At 33.3% G+C, this 22,329-nt stretch overlaps 1 protein-coding gene and 1 long non-coding RNA gene across 21 annotated transcripts in view; both read right to left on the reverse strand.

The window, feature by feature from the left end:
- LOC116537525 overlaps window positions 1–20,974 on the reverse strand; it is a 23,427-nt gene extending 2,453 nt beyond the window's left edge. Inside the window, exon 1 of the long non-coding RNA XR_004263162.1 lies at window positions 9,782–20,974. This is a non-coding gene — a long non-coding RNA (uncharacterized LOC116537525). The remainder of the gene's footprint in view (window positions 1–9,781) is intronic.
- The window catches only part of ZEB1 (zinc finger E-box binding homeobox 1), a 202,861-nt gene that overhangs the window by 166,376 nt on the left and 14,156 nt on the right, over window positions 1–22,329 (reverse strand). The gene's annotated exons all lie outside the window — the stretch shown is intronic.

Below are 22,329 nucleotides of genomic sequence, written 5' to 3' on the forward strand. Positions count from 1 at the left end.
TATTTTATTTTAAATAAATACTTTTATTAAATAAAAGTATTTATTTAAAATAAAATACTTCATTTTAAAACAGGTACTAAATAGTCATTCCTTCCTTAGAAATGATCATTGGAAAATTATCTCTTTAGACTTCTTTCTCTGATTCAATATCTTAATCTCTTTGGCTAGGGATCTGTAAATTAGATCATAAACAAATTCTGGAATTGACCTAAAATGATGGCTTAGGCAAGTGTTAAGATTTTTCTGCAAAATAGAAGATATAACGCAATGTAGAACTATGGCAAATAGCCATTTGTTTATTTCTACCAACTAGTAGCTCATTACATTGTAAATAGCCTATATTCAGAGGTTTATAAAGAATTGTAGCATTAGACAGATGCTTGTATTAGAAGAGCTATAAATTATGTTAATGTTATAAACTTTATTCAGATTGGAACTACTTAAACTATCTTGGTAAGACAGATACTTCAGATGAATTATGATTTGTCTTTAAAACATACCTTTAAGTACTATAATCACAAATATAAACATTAATCAAACATGAAGGACACGGGAAAAGAAACAGGATAGGAGTAATGGAATTTCCAGCTCTGCTGTGTACTTTCATATCATCTCACTTAACTGTCCATCCTGTGAGGTTGAGACTACTATCATACAGATGAGAAGGTAATGGTTAATAGCACTTAAGTGGCCCTAGTGTAAAGCCAGTGCTCAAATCCATGTGTGCCTGACTATACCAGTTTCTGAAATGCGGTAATGGCAAATACCTATGCTCAGCAAAAACTGCACTTCCTTGTGGTAGTTTGCATTTCCATAGATGACTGCAACAACTATTCCACGTGCTCTTTTACATGTAATCTTGCTACTCCATCTTTAACAAATGAAGCCTATTTATCTTCCTGTTGATCTGGGCTGGCCTTGTAACTTGTTTTGATCAACAGAGTGGGCAGAAGTAACTCTAAGTAACTTCTAAATATGGCTCTTTAAAAGGCTAGAGCTTCTTTGCCTTTGGAACATTTCTTTTTGGAATCCAGCTACCATGTTAAAAGGAAGCCCAACTAACTTCACAGAGAGGCACACTTAAGAACTGAGGCCCCCAAACCACCCCCAGCTGTGCTCCAAGCCAGCAGCCTGCATCCATTGCCAGTCTGTAAGTGAGGCCACTGTGGACTGCCCTCTTCCTTAGCACCTCAGTCAAGACCATACAAAGCAGAAGACTGAGTCAACCCTCAAAATTATGAAAAATAATGAATTACTGTTGTTTTAAGCATTAAACTTTGAGGTGGCTTGTCATGCAGCAACTGGTAAAGCAAAACACTCACCATCCTCCTTAGAAATGTATTTCAACAATACCAGTGTTGGCACTAAAAGGGCCAATAAGAACCCCAATTTTTGTTTTTTGTGACTAATGAAATAGAATTATGAAAAGTCAGAGTAAAGTTTAAATTTGAATAATTACTAAAAGTTACACTCGGTTTACATAAAAAAACCCAACATGGTTCAGTACTTAAAATCACAATGTTTCATAAAATCGCAATGACTACACATAAAGCTAGTACTAACTGAAACACTAAGTCTTATGAAAATAAGGGCATCACCTGAAGTTTGAAAAAGAAAGGCAAACAGGTAAGAGAATAAAGTCTGATTATATCAAAATAAAGCTCCTATACTAGATTTGTATCCTGTGTATTATGAATCATATGCATTCATGTATTATATAGCATATATATTATGATTGCAGACTATATTAAGAATTAGTATGCAGTAAAACAAACCACGCTGGATTTTACTAAACATAATGTTTTGTCTTCTTTAGAAACTTAAGGATAAACACTGTATTTGGTGAAGTATCAGTATACTGGAGAAGCAGCAAAACACCAATTCATAAAAATTTCCAGTTGATAGAAGCCTAGATTACAGTCTATTGCCTTATTGTAAATTTCTGTTATATAAATGTAAAAGTCTTGTTATACAAATGTAAAAGTCTTGTTATACCATGAAATGTGCTGAATACATGCAAACTTAAAGGAATATTTTTAGATAACCTCTAAAGGATATCAGATAATAATTTATTACAAAAATAAAGATGTTAATTTTCGAAGGATAAACATCATTTCCAGTAGTGACATCGACAAAGAAGATTATTGTGCTAGAAAGACTATTTCCCTGACCCAATAAAACAGAGTCTCTTATGATGTAAATAGCAGAGAGAAAATAATCTAGCATAATTCCTACTTTGGTGCTATAATAAAAGGTAGAGAAAAAGGAAGTCCACATAAATACCTAATACAGTCTTCATAATTCTTAGAAAACAAAGAATCTAAAATAGCAAGTAAAGAATTTTTTAAATTCCATGTTTATTAGACTGATGCTGAAAAGTTAGTATAGTAAAAAAGAGTTTATGAAAAATTAGAAGAAATTAAATAATTTACTCAATTTTAAACCTTAATTTTGTTTTGAGGCAGACACTATGAAAAATTTTACACCCAGAAATAAAATCCTATTTTGCTCAAAGAAATTTCCAGGGCAACTGTACTAAGAGGGTAAGGTCTAGCAATTTATAACTACTATATTCCTTTTCAGTTGCTAGTGGAAAATATACATTCAAGACAAATTCTTCATTCTCTTATATGACTCCAGATACTCAGCTAACACTGAGGTTGAAACTATGCCCAAGTGCTTGCACATTCACACAAAGTTGCTATTTGGCTGTAAAGGAGCCTTTTAAAAGAGAGAAAGTGAATATAATGGGGGAGAAGGGAACTGAGGAGAAAGAAAAAGCTGCTTTTGTGCCATATGAATTATTTATTCGGTCAAGCAATGAACTCACTACTTCTAACTCTAACAATTTATCAGAGAACTCTAAATAGTGAACTCAAAGACTAAATTTAAAAATTATCACCATTCAGCAAGTTTCCACTTGAAAATGTTTTTAAAATGTAAATTGTATTTTATCCAATAATTTCAACTTCCAATATATAAATTTCATAAATCAATCCCAAAATGTTAATTTTTAAAACAGACCCTCTCCCCAAAAAAACCCAGATAATAACTTTTATCACAGGCTATTAGGAATTAACAAACTACTGATTTTTTGTTATTCTTAGTTTAAAAAGCTAATTACAGACATGTCAATCATGAAACTTTAAATTATTACTATTTGCATTCAACTAATAACCAAGTATCTTAAACTAGTTCAATAAAACCTTTCTACAACTGGTGAGTACTGTTGAGATTTACTTTACCAAAGTCTCCATGAGGCAGTCCTTGTTCTTAGTATAGACAGACTAGAGTCAGATTTTTCTTACAATCAGTAATGGTGTTTGGTTGCCTAAATTATTAATAGAGATTAAGTCACTTTTGAATAAGAACAGAGATAAGGTACTTGCTTCTTGAAAAGAGAAATCATCAGGTCCAATCTGTGCCCAAATGGCTTTACTGACATATCAAAGACGATACAGAATTTTTGCTATGTTTCTCATCACAAAATAGTTTACTTAAAAAATATGAATAGAGAGAGCACACATTTACAGTTAACTGATTTTCAATAAAGATGCCAAGAACACACAATGAGGAAAAAACAGTCTCCTCAATAAATGGTGTTGGGAAAACTGAGTGTCCCCATGTAGAATAACAAAATTAGCCTCTCATTTCATATCATACACAAAAATCAACCCAAAGTGGGTTAAATACTTAAACATAAGATCTGACAACATAAAACTCCTAGAAGAAAACATAGGGAAAAATCTCTCTGACACTGGTCTGGGCGATGATTTTCTGAGTATGACCCTAAAAGTAGAGGCAACAAAAGCAAAAACAGACAAATGAGATTACATCAAACTAAAAAATTCTGCTCAGCAAAGAAAACAATCAAGAGTGAAGTGACAGCCTGCAGAATGGGAGAAAATATTTGAAAACAAACCATACAGCTGATAAGAAATTAGGATCCAAAATATGTAAAAAGCTAAAACAACGAAATAGCAAGAAAATAAGTAAGCCCACTAAAAAACAGGCAAAGGGCGTAGACATTTCTCGAGATGACATACAAATTGCCAACAGGTATATAAAGTAATGCTCAACATTACTAATCATCAGGGAAATGCAAATTAAAACCCAATGAGATATTACCTCACACCTGTTAGAATGGTAATTACCAAAAGATGAAAGAGAACAAGTGTTGATGAGGATGTAGAGAGAAGGAAACCTTTGTATACTGTTGCTGGGAATGTATATTAGTATAGCCACTATGGAATACAGTATGGAGGTTCCTTAAAAAAATAACAATGGAACTATCATATGATCCAGCAGTCTCACCACTAGTTATAAATCCAAAGAAAATGAAAGCAGTATACTGATGAGGTATCTGCATTCCCATGTTCATTTCGTTATTATTCATTATAGCCAGGATATGGAATCAACCTAAGTAACCATTAATGAATGAACTGATAGAGAAAATGTCGTATATGCACACAAAAGAATACTATTCAGCCTTCAAAGAGAAGAAAATCGTGTCAGTTGCAATGACACAGATGAATCTGGAGGACATTATCATAAGTGAAATAAGCCAAAGCACAGAAAAAGAAATGCCAATGATCTCACTACATGTGGAATCTAAAAAAGTCAAAATCATAGAAGCAAAGAGTAGAATGGTGGTTACTAGAGGCTGGGGTATAGAAGGACTGGGGAAATGTTGGTCGAAGGATACAAAATATCATTTAAACAGGAGGAATAAATTCAAGAGATCTATTGCACATCATAGGCCTACAGTTAATATATTGTAAGCTTGAAAATTGTGGATGGTAAATTTTAAGTGTTCTCACCACAAAAAACGTATGTGAGGTAATGCATATGGTTAATTAGCTTGATTAAGCCATTGCACAATGTGTACATATATCAAAAAATGTTTTATACCAGAAACATATTTATCAATTTAAATAAGTAAACAACAGAAGAGAATGAAAATATTCTGCATTTTGTGTAAATGAATGAATAACATACTTTTTTCTGGCTTAGACTGAGTCATTCTATAACCTAAAACCGACACAGAACACAACTTCTTTTGGAAAGTTACACCCTTGTCTCCTTACACTTTCATTTTCTATTTGAAATTATCTGAAAATCCCTAAGTCTCAGCAGAAGTGTCTATCTGACATAATTTTATGGGACTCTATTTTTTTTTTTTTTTTTTGAGATGGAAGTCTCAGTCTGTCACCCAGGCTGGAGTACAGTGGTGCAATCTCAGCTCACTGCAACTTCCGCCTCCCAGGTTCAAGCGATTCTGCTATGTCAGCCTCCTGAGTAGCTGGGATTACAGGAGCCTGCCACCCAAACCAGCTAACTTTTGTATTTTTAGTAGAGATGGAGTTTCACTATGTTGACGAGGCTGGTCTCAAACTCCTGACCTCAAGTGATCCACCTGCCTTGGCCTCCCAAAGTGCTGGGATTACAGGTGTGAGCCACTGCATCCAGCCTGGACTCTATGCTTAAAATTAAAAACCAGAAGAGCAACCACATGTTTTGTGCATTTCCTCTAACTTACTCCATTTTCAAGGTACATCTGATACTCCCTGCTTCTGCTTTTTTCCCAGACAAATCACTTGGTAATATACAGGCACTGATTCTCCTTGATTATACCAATTTTTTACATAATTAGAATTAAGGTTGGTAAAGTAGTTAAATTCATCTGAGTTATAGTGAGGAAAGTAAGGCCCACATAACCTATGTTACTAACCCAGGTACCCACAACCAGTATATGGCACAGCAAAGATTAGAAACCATGTTTTCAGACACCATCTTTCTGCAAAATGTCCCCACTAACTCCCCTGAAGGACCCTGGAATTCATAGCTGATAAAATCTTTGCAACACAGTTTAGTAATAATTTACTATGAGGCTTAAAAGGGTATGCCCAGTAATTCTACTCCTGGAATTCTATCCTAGCATAAAAATCCAAATTGTCAGACAGTCTTCATATACAATTATTCATGTCTAGTATTTATGATAAAAATTGCTTTAGAATTTAATTTTTCAAAATGTCCAATAATAAGGGGAGATGGTATTTCCACTACAATGAAGCAATTTTAAATGTTTGTTAAAGTTTTATGAAAGTGTTAAAAGAGGTACTTTTCTATGTCAAGTGACCTGTCAGGAGGTGACAAGTTATAAAAATACATGAATGTATGCTAAGTAAGTTTTTTCAATCAAATAAATCATTAGATCTAACCCCGGCATGGTGGTTCATGCCTATACTCCGAGCTACCTGGGAGACCAAGACAGGAGGATCACCTGAGCCCCGAAGTTCAAGGCCAGTCTGAACAAAATAGCTAGGCCTCATCTCTAAAAACAGTGAAATTTAAATAGCACAGATGTATGCTAAACAAATGTTTTCAATCAAATAAATCTATAGATTTTCACTGAGTAAGATTCTATCACATTAAGACTGACAGAGGCAAAACTGGAATATTATTTTAAACAAGTAGCAGTTATATAGGGAGAAAGAATTATCTACTTTCCCTAAGAAATACATTGTTATAGTTTTTTTAAACTGGCATTGCACAATTCATTTTCTTCCTCAGAGGGAAGAAAAGCCTGCCTCAATAATCACTTGAAGGTAGGAATAAAGTGAGTTTCCTAACACCCTTCTCCACATAAAAAAACTTCAAGGTCTTCATTATTAAAGCTGAGCTGTGTCTTACTTTGGAGAACTGTAATAAATATCTTCCAAATGTTTTTGAGAGAGTAAAGGAATGTCCTCCTTTAAAGTACTACATCTCACTTATCAAAGCTTTAAACCATCCTCAGTAGTTACAGGTCTTAAATTTAAAAATCTGTAAATCTTGTCTAATCTTAATCCCAAGGAAAAGGTTGAATTAGCAGAAGCACAGTCTGAAGAAGATAACTGACTTCATTGGACATACATGGTTTTACTTTTAAGACAGAAAGGAGACTTACGATGTATGTAATTTGACAAGATTTAAGTTCCCTTCACACATTAAAGGCAGATTAAAGAGAAGCCAGATTAAAGGCAGTCAAAAAACAGTAATATTTTCCCTAACAGGATGTTTTTCTATTTTAGTTGATATTTCATTATTCTTTTCAATAAGTGGTCTGCTCTTGACTTATCAAGACATGACAGATAAGGACATTAGAAGGCTTTATCTACCTTAAAAAGAAAAAAAACTCTATATGCAATAGTTTCACTTATATATTTATTTTTTGCTCAAAGAAACATTATTACTCCCAAAGCCATCTAATTTAAGATAAATCATTAAGGGCAACTGCTAAAACATTTCAAAAAGGTACTGTTTCATTCAGATTTTTAAGTACTAAGCTCACATCATCAATAAAATAAAACATCTTTCATCACTCAAAAAATACCTTTATTTTGGGTCTAAGGTTTCCATGTATCAACAACTCATATTCTTTTACTAGTTTCTGTAACTAGAATTCTGAAAACTAACTATCCAGTTACTTAAAACAACCCTGAAGTAGCTGAAACGTCCAGAAGTTTTCTAGGCTCTCTCTGTAATTCTGTTCATAGGGAGCTAAGAGTTTTCCACACAAGACATAGAATTTTTCTTCTGAAACAAAGCAAATGAGGTACAGTGAACAAAATGTAAAATTAACTAGTAGTTGTTTTGTCATAAGCTTCCCTATAAACTCCTTACATTCTAATGATGACTGTTTATACTTGTAACCAACTACACCCAGCAAGAAAATTGTAGCTTCTCCTTCAAACTAGCTCTTGTCTGTAGTTTATGTAATGTAGTGTATGTAATGTAAACCAAGTTACATAACTTTTTGAGGTTCTCAGTTCTATCTATAAAATGAACCAGACCAGATGGATTTCCAAGGTCCCTTTCCACTTTAAGAATCTGTATTTCATTTTCTCTGAGTCTTTTAAAAATCTTTTTCAAAGGTAGTAAAGCATCTTTGAAAGAGGGAAAAAAGTATTCTTTTTTTTTACAGTAAAAGAAATGTTTTCACTTTTTACTGACAATCTGCACAGAAAAGTTTTCTAGGTTCTCTCCTTGCATTTTCAATATCCCCTTGGGATCTAGGGAATCTGATTTCCCTTTGAACAAGATGATCTCTATAAATGAATGAGGCTGTTTCTGCTAACAGCCTTCTTTTCACCATTCTCCTTTTAGAGTATCAGCTATTAATTCCAATTGGGTAGGTTTCCCTAGATGTCCTGCTTAGTCAAGGTGGGCCTCATAACCCACACAAGTTGATCTCCCATAAAAGGTGTTAAAGGTTGATTTGGTTTTGTCTTTAGCTCTTTATGGGAATATCAAGGCTTCTGGGAAGTAATTTCATACAGGTGGGTAACTCATAACACTTAGGATCTACATTCACCACATAAAATGCTGCAAACCTAGAGAACAAAATGAATTTTAGGTTACCTGTTTACTTTCCTGTCACTAAGACAGTTCTGAAATGTAAAATTAATCTTTCTACTTTAAAAGGTTTAATAGGATTTATTACATTATATAATACAACCTCCTGATCTGTTTTCTTCTATCACAGTGTATACTTTAATTTTCAGCAAATGGAGTAAATGAAATGGAGTGATTTAAGAGCACTGTAAAAGAAAAGACTAATCAACAAAAATGCTAAATACATAAATGGTTTAGTGAAATGTCTGCGAATCTGGATATTCAACATGCTAATTTGGGCTTGGCCACCTCCCCAACTCCCTTACGCCTCTCACAAATTGTAAAATCCAAACAAATTCTTCTGGTAGAAAACATAGTCAAACACTAATATCTGGATAAATTTAAAAAATTTTATTTTCTGTATTTTCCCATATCAAAATATTGAACATCTCCTCCGGTTATACTTTTCATTAATTTAAATTTCAAGTTAATGTTTCTTTTCTATTAAAATAAATCTGTTAAAAGAATCATAAGCTTTAATCACTAAACTACTGATTCAGAAAAACAAACAAACATGAATTAGTTCTCCATTCCAGGAGTCCACCTTAATATGTTCAAAATAACCCTGAACAAGTTAAAATGTCCAAGATAGAAGAAATTTCCCACAATTGGAGTCTAAAAGGAGGTAAGGGTCTTTTCACCCAAGGCACTGAATAGAGCTTTTCTTCTAACACAAAGTGTTAGAAGAGGTACAGCGAACAAACTGTAAAGGTAACTAGCTCTTTTGTCCTATGGTCCCCTACAACCTTCTTATATTTTAACAATTAATGACCATTGGCAGCTTCTAACCAGTAAGGATATAATAGTTTCTGCTTTGGAAAGTGAAGTAGTCCTAAGTATATTGTGAATTTTCTAACAGATTATCAGAACCCAAATCAGAAAATTTAAATGAGTAACATTCAAGAATTTTCTATTTCATTATGGTAAAGACATTAAATCTTAAATACTTATTTAAGTATATTTAAGTGTTTTATACTTGAGTTGACAAACTGTCAAAATTACCAAATTTACACCAAAATAATACACAAACAATATTTTAATATATACTACATATATACAAGAACACACGAAAAAATTATTAATTACTGGGAGAAAATCTAATTTTTGATTTAAAAAGTGAGACACTTATACATACAGAGTCCATGGCTATATATTTATTTGCTTAATATAATTTGTCAGTTAATGTACCTATTATATACCTATTATATAACCAAAGGCACCTCGATCAAATAAGAACCAAATACACCAACCAGCAACCCATCTCTGCTTTGCATTTACTTATGATATCACCAGGACCCAGTGAGGCTGCTAGAAAAAGTATGGAGAAGACAGTAAGTCCACCTACACTTAGCCTGAACTTTTTTCCCTCAGAACTGTCACTCCATTCCGCAAGAAACCTCTGTAATAGAAAAAGACAAACGTGGGGATTATGCCAAATTGACCCCAAGCTTTATTCTTCTCCTCAAGGCACATTCAGTAAAAAGATCTAAACACACATCTGATTTGACAGGCATTTAGGTTTACAAAGAACGTGGTGACATGAAATCATACTTGTAGCATTCATGGGTTCTGTGTCAAAGGTCATTTAGTAGTATTTCAGCTGCTGCCTACTGAGATTTAAAGTGGGCAGCGCGTAAAAAGCCACAAAACCATAGCACACCTGCTCTAAAAGGCACCTTTAGCATCATCTCCTCCAACATTTTTATTATACAAACACATTTTATAACATATTTGATTAAGTCTGAATTTCCTAAGAGCTATGATAGAATGATACTAATTTGTATGAAAGACATACACACACAAAAACAAAAAGCTAAGCAGGCACAACCACAAAATGAAAAATTATATAAATCAAAGGCTATGCTTTAAATACGCATAATAAAAATAAAACAAAATAAATAAAATAAATGTGTATGATAAATAATGAAATCTTAGGCTTAACACAATACTATATATAATGGATTACTAGATTTTTATATTTCTCTGAAGGGAAACATTCAGGATACAAATTACAATGCTATGAAAATAAATTAGAATCTTAAAAGCAAATGAAATATCAGATTAAATCATCTCTAAAAACGAAACAGGATTAATTCCTTAAGTTATCGAAACATTCTAAAAATCATCAACTTAAAATGTTAACTACAGTGTCAAAACGAACTTTTTCCTGTGCCACAATATAACATAGAAAGCTCTCAAGAGCTTCGTGAGGCAAAACCATTCAAAAAGAGACATGGGGGAGGGGAAGGCTAAAAGGATTGGCAAGGGAACTGAGAATAAGTGCAATCCACTAGGCAGTGGCTAAATATTTAGAAGAGCAAGTGCATTTTGTTTTTACCATCCTTGTAATGTGTACCCAACAGCTACAAAACAAAAAGAGGTGAGAGGTGCTGCCACAAACAAAAACAAAAATTTTATAAAAAGGAGGAGGTAGCTTTCCTTGCAGGGAAGAGATATAATACTTAGAATTCCTACCTTAAGTAGAGCTGGCATGTCAGGTAAACTTTTAAAACTTTTGTATTTACATTCTGAATACTTCTGGAGCTTTCCAACCAGCTTATCCATATGGGGGAAATAAATTATATGCAGCAAGCCCAATTTATTACTGTCTTTTCAGCAAACCAGATCTAAGCTCAATCTATGTTTAAAAAGCTGAAATTGAAATAAGAAAATAGCATTTATCTATTCCACTCTCTATTGCTTCTTATCTACAGATCTCCAATTATACCACCTCATTTATGAGGACAGTATTATAATGTTCCTCTCTATTCAAACTTCTATTATAACCTTAGCAGCTTTCAACATCTACATAGATGCCTACAAAGCTTTGGTAATAAACGCCCTTTACTCCATTGCTAAGACTTGACTCTTTGTCATAACCCTGAACAATCCTATGTCAAAAAAATTATAAACTCCATCTTCTACGTCTCTCATGCCTTCATTTCCACTATGCTCATAGAGATCTTCAGACCTAAAATCTCTCTATTTTCCACTAGCTCCGTAATCCTGGGTTCAATTCCTTTCCTACTGGCTCTACCACTAAATAGTTGCATATGCAAGTTACTTAATCTCTTCTTACCCAGCCTCCATATCTGTGAAATGGGAATAGTAGTATGTATCTCATATTCACTCATTAATTCAACAAGCATTTGAGCCCATTCTGTATGTCAGGCACTGAGAATAGCACAGACAACAAAACATACCCTCCTTGCTCTTATGGAACTTACATTCTAGAATCTTCTGTAACAACTATGTTTGTGGTCAGGGTTAAGAGTCAATATATGTAAAGAATAATGTACAGCACATAATTTGCAGTATTTGGCACAGCTGATCATCTAAAACTGCTCTAACTTCAACAACTTGGTTTCCCTAAACTCACAATTTTTACTGTATTGTCTGGTAAAACCTCAATCCTAGACTAATGCTACATTCTAATCTCCCTCATTTATTTAAGGCTTTTAAGGAAATTACAACTATATAGATTTGTTCCATTAAACCTGTGTGGTTTCTAGTCTTACTTGGATCTTCAGGTTGGCCCACTAATTATTTCATTTCTTTTATCAGTTCCTTTTCTTATCTTTGTGGAGCTTCTTTTTCTCTACTTAAAACACTTATGTTCCCCAAGCTCCTGTCTTCTGCCCTTTTTTTCTCTTCAACCCACATACCTTCCCTTGATGGTCCTATGGTTTCAATCACCTCTTGCAAACTGATGAACTCTTCCAGCTAAATTTCCAGCCCAGCAGCCCCATCTATATTCCATAGCATCAAGTTCAAAAGTCAACTGCCTTGTTAGTTCTCCTCCACTAGTGATGTCACAATCATCTCAAACTCAAACTATCCAAAACTGACTTCTGTATTGTTTCCTCAGCTGATTATTCATGTATTCACTGTTTGTTTGGTGTCATCACTATCCCTGGAGTCACCTCAGCTACAAACTTGAGTTAATCTTGTCTACCTTTTCTCTCCCACTGGTCATTTCCAAGCATCAAGTCTTACTAAATTTACTATTTATCAACCAAAAAATGTATAGACTGAAATCTATTCCCACTTCTCTATTTCTATTGACAGTCTCAGTTTAAGCCCTCATCACCTCTTATCAAGTCAACTACTTCCCAAATGGCCTCTCTCCCTCCAATCTTTTTCCCTTCAAATTTATGCTTCACAACAACTATCAGAGTACTCTATTAAACCTGAATACAATCAAACTGGGCCCCTACTTAAAACCCTTCAATGATTGTCCAACGCACAAAGAGATGAAGTTCAAGCTCCTAAACGTGGCGCTTAAAAAGCTCCCATGATTTGGTTACATATCTCTCCAGACCCATTTTCAATCACTCGCTGACCCTCATCTCATATTCCTGCCAAGAGATCTGCTTGTATGTCCAGACACTCCATGTTGTTTCTCACCCATGTGTCTTTGCTCCTGTTCTCCTTCAGGCTATTCCTCCCTTCCTATTTCCCTGTTCCCCCTCATTTCAATGCCCACGCACACACAATCAATATGTCCCCTTCTTTGTCTCTCCCTGCCACCTCCCTTTAGTATTCAGTTCAGGCATTATCTTTTCAAGCGAGCTTTCTTTGGCCATCGCTTTTCTGTTTCTCTGTATTATAGTGGCCATACTTTATACAAGTATCTGTTTTGTGACTGTATCCCTCATTTGACTGTGAACTTCCTAAGTGCAGAACCACAGCTTTACCTACCATTCCATCTCTAGCACTTGGTACAATGCCTAGAAAATGGTAGGCAAATGTCACATGTTTGTCACATCACACTGTCCAGTCTCATACCAATAGCAAGTCATCAAGTATCAAATTGTAAAGTTACATAAAACTTAAGATGAGAAGCTGGATGATTTATTTTTCCTTTATGAGTGTTAAGTGCTACTACTAAAATGTTATCAATGGGTCTTAAAGATTAGCTGCTACTCCATTCAAAAAAAAAAAAAAAAAAAAAAAAAAAACAGACTCCTATATTGCTGGAGTTTACCCTCTAAATGATTTCATGTCTGTCCTAAAAAAAGTTAGTAATTCAGCAAACGTATCCCTAGGTGTTCTGACATCTGAAAGAAATATATCCTGTGCAAAAAGCAGGATATGTTTGGTATGGAAAGGGAGAAACAACATTTGAAGCCACAGATTAAACAATACAATCATCCTGGAGGATTCATTTAACCCAATTTAAAAAAATTTAATATGAATACATACTATCCTTATAGTAACGCACACAAATAAATTATGGAGTAACATAGCAATTTTGCATTAATTTTAAAGATAAAATCAAGAAATATTTCTTACTTTCTGAGAAACATTTCATGAAGTTTATACCCCCAAATCTACCAGGGTATAATTTATAATTTGTTCTCCTGTGCTGTGTTGATATGGATTTATCTAAAATAACATAAAAATACCATATATTATATGACCTCCTCTCCCTAGCAGAGAAGGGAAGCAAAACAAATACTAGATGTTGAGTGTTACACTGTTATAATTATCCAGGGCTCTTAGTGAACATCCCAAATTATCTGACTTGATGGTCACATCTATAAACTGCTGTACGCTATTTTATATAGGTTCTTAACAAAATAAATGTCTTTATGCCACTGCAAGAGCTTCCTTTTTATTTAAAAGTAAGTCCTTACAGTATGCCACATATGTGCAAAGAGACAGGGAATACTGTCTCTTCGAAGAATCTCTAAAAGTGAATTCAGGCCATATACATCATTTCTGCTCTAAAGAAAAATCATTCACAGTCATGTGTTTTGCCTGTTAAAACCATGTGTCACTGAAAGGTAAGCTATTTAAAGTAACAAAAAGCATGAAGAGAAGCTGAAATTCTTAGGGATGTTATGTATATACTGTGAGCATATATGGCTATAGGATGAGATCTTGTCTCAAGAACCTCTAAAGTCATGCTCGAAATGGAGTGTGAGTCTGAATGGGTAAAGAACTATTACTCTAAAGGATTTGTTGATTCTTCTCTATGTCTAGTGCCTCACGTTAGACTACTACTACTAGTTTCTTCACAAATCACTTAGAATTTTCTCTATTAACAGTCTATTTTACAATGAGAATTTCCCAAAGTTACATCAACATCCCTGAAATAAGTATTACTCTACCATAAATGATTTATATATTATTCATAATGTATAAATATCAAATTTATACATGCATACTGTTAAACTTTCTTATTTTAAGCCATGACTCCATTAACCCACCTTTGGAAGAAGAAAGTACACTATCACCATTTGTGCATTATCGGTAGACCTGCAATTAGACTAATAGGTACTTCTATCTATTTGTCTCATCTCATGAACATATGGACACAAAATTCACTTAAGAGTAAATCTAAGCAAAGTCCAGTAGTGTGTAATTTACCAATATTACTTTTAACAATGTCAGATAAAAGAAAGGGAATACTATAATCCTTTCATCATAATCTGACAAGATGCTGGCAACCCTAAAAAACAGTACCGTTTATTAAAGAACAATGAAAAAGCTGACATACTCCTCCTCTTAGAGATCTACTTCATATGGTCTTTTACAGCTTAGTGGTTAAGTGCACAAAGTGTGGAGCCAGACTGCGTAGGTTTGAGTACAGGCTCCACTTACTAGCTAAGTGACCTTACCTAACACTTTGTGTGCCTCAGTTTCCCTTGACCTATCAAAGATAACAATATCTTTCTCACAGGTTTGCAATGAAGACTAAATGAATATTTTAACAATACTGAGAATAGTGCCTGATACAAAAATGCTATTGTTTGATAAACAAAATAAAATGTAAGTATTCTAAAATGAAACGTTTTATCACAAATGCAATAGTAATAATATACATATTTTAAGGTAAAAAAATAAGGTAATATCTTTCTTGAGCTTCCTAAAATGTGGTAAATAAACAGAAAATATGTAAACATAGAAGCTACGTAAATTTAGTGATTAGAAAAATGTAAATGAATTAAAAGCACCTATATCCCTAAAAATAAATGAATACATTCTGGAATATCACACAACCAGGGTTAGGAATTATTATGCTTTATCTGCTATATTAAATACAAAGATAGAATAAAATACTAAAGACACTCAAAAGAAATTGATTACATTTGAGAACTCACAAAAATTAAACATACATACATAGGAAGTACATGGAAAATATCGAGTTCTCCCCAGAATCATTCACTTTTATTTTTTCAGTTACTATTTTAGACTGAACGTTATCAGTAGCCATAAATTACTATCAGTAACTATTAATACCAAAGATTAAAGAATTCTATAAGTTTAAGGTATAAGGAATAATGTAATAAATATCTGAGTATTCACCATCCAGTTGTTTTTTTAAAACACACATTATCTTGACTTCTGATATCTACTTTGTGTCCAAACTCACTCATCCCTAAATTTTATGTTTATCATAGACTTGTATTAGGTGTATCAGTATCCTTAACAATATATTAATTTTGCATGTTCTGGAATTTCATATAAATTGAATCATACTGTATTCTTCAGTGATTTCTTTTTTTCCAACATTATTTTCCTAGGATGATCCAAGTTGTTGAGCCACATGTGTAATCCATTCCTTTTCAGTATTGTATTGCAGTCCATCTTATGTACTATAATTTACTTATCCTACTATTGATTGTTTTTGTTATTATGATCGGTACTGTATAAACAACTACATACATCACCTGCTATGTCTGTATAGAGATTTCTCTAAGACACATACCTAGGAATACCGGATCATAGCCTATTTGTATCTTCAACTTTAATAATGTGAAATTATTTCCCAAAGTGAATGTACCTGTTTACATTAGCACCTGCAATGTCTAAGGGTTCAGTTGTTCCATGTCTCTACCAACAGCAAAATCAGTTGGCTTTTATCTAGGCGATGTGAAATGTCTTCTTAATGTGGTTTTAATTTGCATCTCCCTGATTCCTAATGAGGTTGAATATCTCATAATATACTCACTGGCAAAATGAGTTTATTCTTTTGTGAAGTAACTATTCAAGCCCAGTTTTCTATCAGATTATCTTTATTTCCCAGGGTGGTGTATTTTTATATGTGCTAAGTACTAGATTAGGCACTCTACAGTACGGTAACTATTAGTGAAACGAAATTCTTAATTTTGATGTAGCCATATCTGCCAATCTTTTGCTCTATGTTTTATGCCTTTTTATCTTTACTCAAAGTCATAGAGATATTCTACCCTATTATCTTCAGAAAGCGTTAACATTTTACTTTACCTATACCTTTACCTTACCTATAGATTTAGATCTATAATCCATCAAAATTGGTTTCCCTAGTGTGAGGTAGTAGTCCAACCCAAATTTTTTTCATTTAATTAACCAATCCCAATTATTGAAAGGGTCATTTTATTTCATTGATTGGCAATCCCAGTGCTATCACAGATCCATTTCATTAATGAGTATCTTACTATTATCTCTTAGTTCTTCCATATGAGTTTTTGGATTAGCTTGTCAAATTCTACAAAAATCTGTTGCTATTTTAATCAGACGGCACAGAACCTACAGATATAACTGGGGAGAACTGGCACCATTACAATGTTCAAGTTTTTGTCTATAAACATGGTACATTATAATATTTAATTAAATCTTTCTTTAGGTCTGCTCAATGTTTTATAATTTCTCCATAAAGATACTGAGCATGTTGGTTACTCATATTGCTTTATACCTTTATAGTAATATAACAATATATTTTAATTGCATTTCTATGCCAGCAGAGTCTGAAAATTTGTATATTAATTCTGCATCCAAATTTAAACTTTGAGTAATCCTAGTAATTCATCTATGAATTTTTCTGGGTTGCACAGATAATCATATAATCTGCAAATAATGATAGCTTTTTCTTTCTAATTGTTGTATCTTTTTCCCATTTACTGTACTAGCTATGCTTCTAGTACAATGTTGACTAAAAGTGGCATTAGCAGGCACACTTGTCCTTTGATACCAAAGGGAACCAATGCCTTCAATACTTTACCATTAAATGTGAAGAAGGCTGGAAATTTTCTTTGGAAAAAAATGCCTTCAACAGTTTAAGAAAGGAGCCTCTCATTCACTGACTTGCTAAGAGTTTTACCACAGATGTATCTATTCAGATGCTCACATGATTACTTTCCTTTAAAGAGCTGATGTGGTAAATTCTATTAAGTGACTTTCTAATATAAAACCAACTTTGAAATTCTAGAGTAAACCCAACTTGCTTATAATGGGTTACTTTCTTATTCAGTATTGGTTAAGTACAGTCATTCCCCTTTATCAACAGGGGTACATTTCAAGACCCCCTGAGGAGGCCTGAAACCGTGGATAGCATGGAAGCCTATAAATACTATGTTTTTTGAATCTGATAACCAAGACAGCTACCAAGTAACTAATGGGCAGATAGCATATACAGCGTGGATATACTGGATGAAGGAAGGATCCACATCCTGGATGCACAATTTAAAACTTATGAATTGTGATTTCTAGAATTTTCCATTTAATATTTTTGGACTGTGGTTGAACATAGGTAACTGAAATCATGGATAAGGGGGTACAACTATGTGATGATATCTAATCTATGAATTTTTGTACATATGTTTGAGCTAAAGACAATTATCATTTCTCATACTTGGAGCTTTGTAAAAAGAGTTGGGACAGTCATTTTTTCTAAACCGTGAAATACTTTCTGTATGAATGGAATTACTGTTTTTTGAATGTTTTGTAGAATTTGCTGGTAAACCTGTCTAGAATTGGTATTTTTTTCTTTGTAAGAATATTTTTCCTTTGTTTTAAGGCTATGCCATTTTCTATTACTTCTTGAGCCAGTATGAGCTACATATTTTAGGAACTGGTCCACTTAATCTAAGCTTTCAACTACATTAGCATAAAGCTGATCATTCCTTAAACACCTGTAGTAACATTCCCATTTTCATTCCAGATTCTGCGTTGTGACTTCTTTCCCCACCTATTAATCTTGCCAGTAGGTTGCTAATTTTGTTAGTCTTCTCAAATAATCTATTTTCACTTGCATTGTTTCCTCTTTCAATTACTTTTATTTTCTCTAGTTCATTAACTACTTCCTCGTTATTTCAATCGGGGAGTGTTTTTTCTAATTCTGAAAAATGCAGGTTTATTATTCTTCAACTTTTATTCCTATAATATAAGCATTAAAATCTATAAATTTCCACTTTAGCTATACACAAGTTGCCATGTACAATAATTTATTGTTGCTGTTCTTACCAGTTTTTCTTCTACCCACAAGTTATTTGGAAATAAACATGTTAATTTCCAAACAGACACGCACACACACATTTTTTTCTATTTAAGTTAATGGCATTGTAAACAAGAGTGTAATATGATGCCAATCTACTAAAATTTGTTAAAACTGGTTGTATTTGACTAGAACGTGATCAGTTCTTCTAAGTGTTCCTTTCTACTTTAGTTGTGGGGTACAATATTCCATACATGTCCATTACAGTAGGCTTGTAAATCCTGTTATTAAAATCATCTATATTTTTGTTAATTTTTTTGTTTGTTCTGATATTGAGAGATTATTTAAATAACCTACAATAATGATAAATTTACCTATTTCTTCTGCAGTCCTAATTTCTGCTTAACATATTTTGTAAGTGTATTTCAGGTAATCATTTATTTAAAATTATGCCTTTCTTTTGCCACTATTTAGTGACCCTCACTCTCTGGGACAGGTTTTCTGCCTCAAAGTCAACTTTGTATCATATTAATATAGCCATACAACATTTCTATTGGTTAGTTGTGTCAGGAATATATTTTTAAATCCTTTTTACTTTCAAGCTAGAATATGCTTTTTAAGATATTGCTTGCAAACAGCATATATTTTGTTATTTTATTCCATCTAATAACCAGTTTCTGTTAAGTGGAGGATTTTTTCAACTGGAGGATTTTTTCAATTACAGTAATTATGTACCGTAAATTACTAACATATTTGCACTTGTTGCTGCTATTTTGTGCTTTCTACCTGCCTTCTCTTTTCCATGTTTTATTTCTTTAACTTCCTTATCTTTTGAATTTTTTTTCTTGTTCTATTTCCCTTCTCTACTAGTTTGAAAGGTACACATACCTTCTAGATTTTTATTCCTTATCTTAGAAATTTTAACATGCATGTTTAACTACCAAGCCTACCCACAAGCAATTGATAATTTTACCCTCCTCCCAAGTTTTATACCAGGTCTGTCTGTAACCACACATATTTACCACTTCCTGTGTTCTTTATCCTTTTTACATCTCAGACCTTCCATCTACAACTGCTTTCCTTATCTATGAGAATGTGGTAATCAGAAACTCAGAATATAATGGTGGAAGTATGATCCAATACTGTTACTTGCACTGCTGACCTTACATTAAAGACAGATAGCAATTCCCAGTCTCTATACAACTCAGGTGAAAATGAACAAGATGGGGGTGTTGCTGTGAAACCTTAAAATAGCTAACACCTTACTTTCCTCTCCACATGTTCAATATACTGTCAAAGAATTAGTCTTAAGTATCGCCTTACTGCTTTGTACCATTTTTGAAATTAGTACAGTAAAACTACACTGTGTATTAGAAACCAGAAGATGATGATGTTCCCCACCAAAATAGTCAGCTTGACTTGATAAAATTATATAGCATTTTATAACTACTCAGTTTCACTATTGTCACAGATAATACATAGGCAGGTTAAGCATGCAAACAAGGTAAAATATAAACAAATACTAATGAAATGGGGTTAAATTTTAAAGTTTGGGTTAAAAAATAAACTAATAACAGAACACAAAAGTCTGAAATAATACACAAAGTAGATCACATGTGAAATGTTAACACAATTGAGGCTTACATCAGGCATTAATTTTTAGTTAAGAATTATTAAACTTAGAGGTTGAAACATGATAAAGGTATTTCCTCAGCAGCTCAGCAGTTGAGCTAAAAAAAGGCACTGGTTTTAATCTGTCTTGTAGTATACAGCATAACTTCCAAAACACACTTGAACTGTTTCTATTTAAATAAAAACATATACCAGGCCTGAATTACACCTATTTTGAATGAGAAACACTCAGATAAATAAAGTTTTATTTTATTTATTAAATATCTATGACAGAGAACTGATATCAAAGTACAATCACAGGTTCACAAGATGAAGCTCTATGCAGACCCATTAATAAATGCTAGAAGCAATCCAAAAAATTATTTAGTAAGCGAAGAGTACTTTACGTCTTTGGAGAGCCATAACTGATGGACGTAAAGAGATTTTATTCCATAGGTTTGGAAATCCACAATGCATTTGTTTGCACTGATTTATTTATTTGAGAAAAGAAAAAAATAAAAATATACAATTCCCCATAACAGTGCAGGAAATAGAAATGCACAGCCAACTTGGTGCATAGGTATCAGCCAATCCAACCTAAGGCTACTTAATGCTTCTAGTAGTTTATGGTTTTTTTTTTTTTTTTTTTTTTTTTTTTGAGACGGAGCCTCACTCTGTGGCCAGGCTGAAGTGCAGTGGCGCGATCTTGGCTTACTGCAACCTCCACCTCCCAGGGTCAAGCGATTCTCCTGCCTCAGCCTCCCCAGCAGCTGGGACGATAGGTGCGCACCACCATGCCCAGCTAATTTTTGTATTTTTAGTAGAGACAGGGTTTCGATCTCCTGATCTCTCGATCTGCCTGCCTCCACCTCCCAAAGTGCAGGGATTATAGGCGTGAGCCACCGTGCCTCAGCCAAGTCTTTTATTGATATTACGGTCGTGGTAGAAGTGCTACTGGCAGCATCATTTCAAAGTAATTACTATACAAATCTATTAGTATTATCAGAGTAGATAAGCAAAAACTCAGGAAACAGGATACATTAGGTTTCACAACTTTTTTCACTTTTAGTAAAGCAAGTATACATAGTCTTAAATTCTTAATCATATTAACACTAAATATATAAACATAACATTATGAATTACTGTATATAAATGAAATCATGTCACTCTTTGCTTTAAGACCTGTGGTAATTTCCCATCATGTCCAAGATAAAAATCTAAATTCAGAATAACAATATAAAGCTTTTTTCTTCATTTGCTTACTAATTCTCGAGCCTCATCTCTAGCCATTCTTTCACTCATCCTGCACAGTTTTACCAAACGTGACTTGTGTCCCACAATATGTGTGTGCATGTGTGTCATGCCTTTACATGTACTATTCCCTCTATATGGAAAATTATTTTCCACTATGATATTTTACTAGAATAACTCATATACATACGTTAAAACTTGGTTTAAGTGCCATCCCCTCTATGCATATAAGACAGAATATCACATCAGTTACCAAGCTGTATTCTAAAGGTTTCTCTCTTCATTTTTCTTCCCTACCACACTAGAACCTCCTTGGGGCAAGGTACTGTATCTTTCATCTCAGAGTCTCATTACCTTGCATACAGTAATCCATCATATTCATTCCACAGATGAACAAACATAGGCCTAGATAAACTGAATTATTTTTTCAATTTCATAGGCCAAATAATGGCAGATTCAATATTAGAATTTAAGACTTCTCCCAGTTTAATGCTTTTACTATAAATGCACCCAAGGATACCAGACCAGAAAGAATTATACATTAATATTTAGAATGTTCAAGACAGACACAGAACTAAAAGGAGTATTAAAAAGTGAGATCATTAAAAACAAAAATAAGACACAAATTACTTATAATGAATTTTCAAGGAATAGGAATAGGTGATAAAATGAAATAGAAAAGTTAAACTTAAAAAACTATCTTAAAATAAGAATTACATAGGAATTAGTAAGTGACATCTACATTTTTTAAGAAATGAAAAATAAATATAAGTAAATTAACACATCTGTAATCAACTTATCAAAGTTCAAAGTAACTAAAAACTTTTTCT

Source organism: Sapajus apella, unplaced genomic scaffold (genome assembly GCF_009761245.1).
Source record: "Sapajus apella isolate SASKATOON/1434 unplaced genomic scaffold, GSC_monkey_1.0 scaffold111, whole genome shotgun sequence".
NCBI lineage: Eukaryota > Metazoa > Chordata > Mammalia > Primates > Cebidae > Sapajus > Sapajus apella.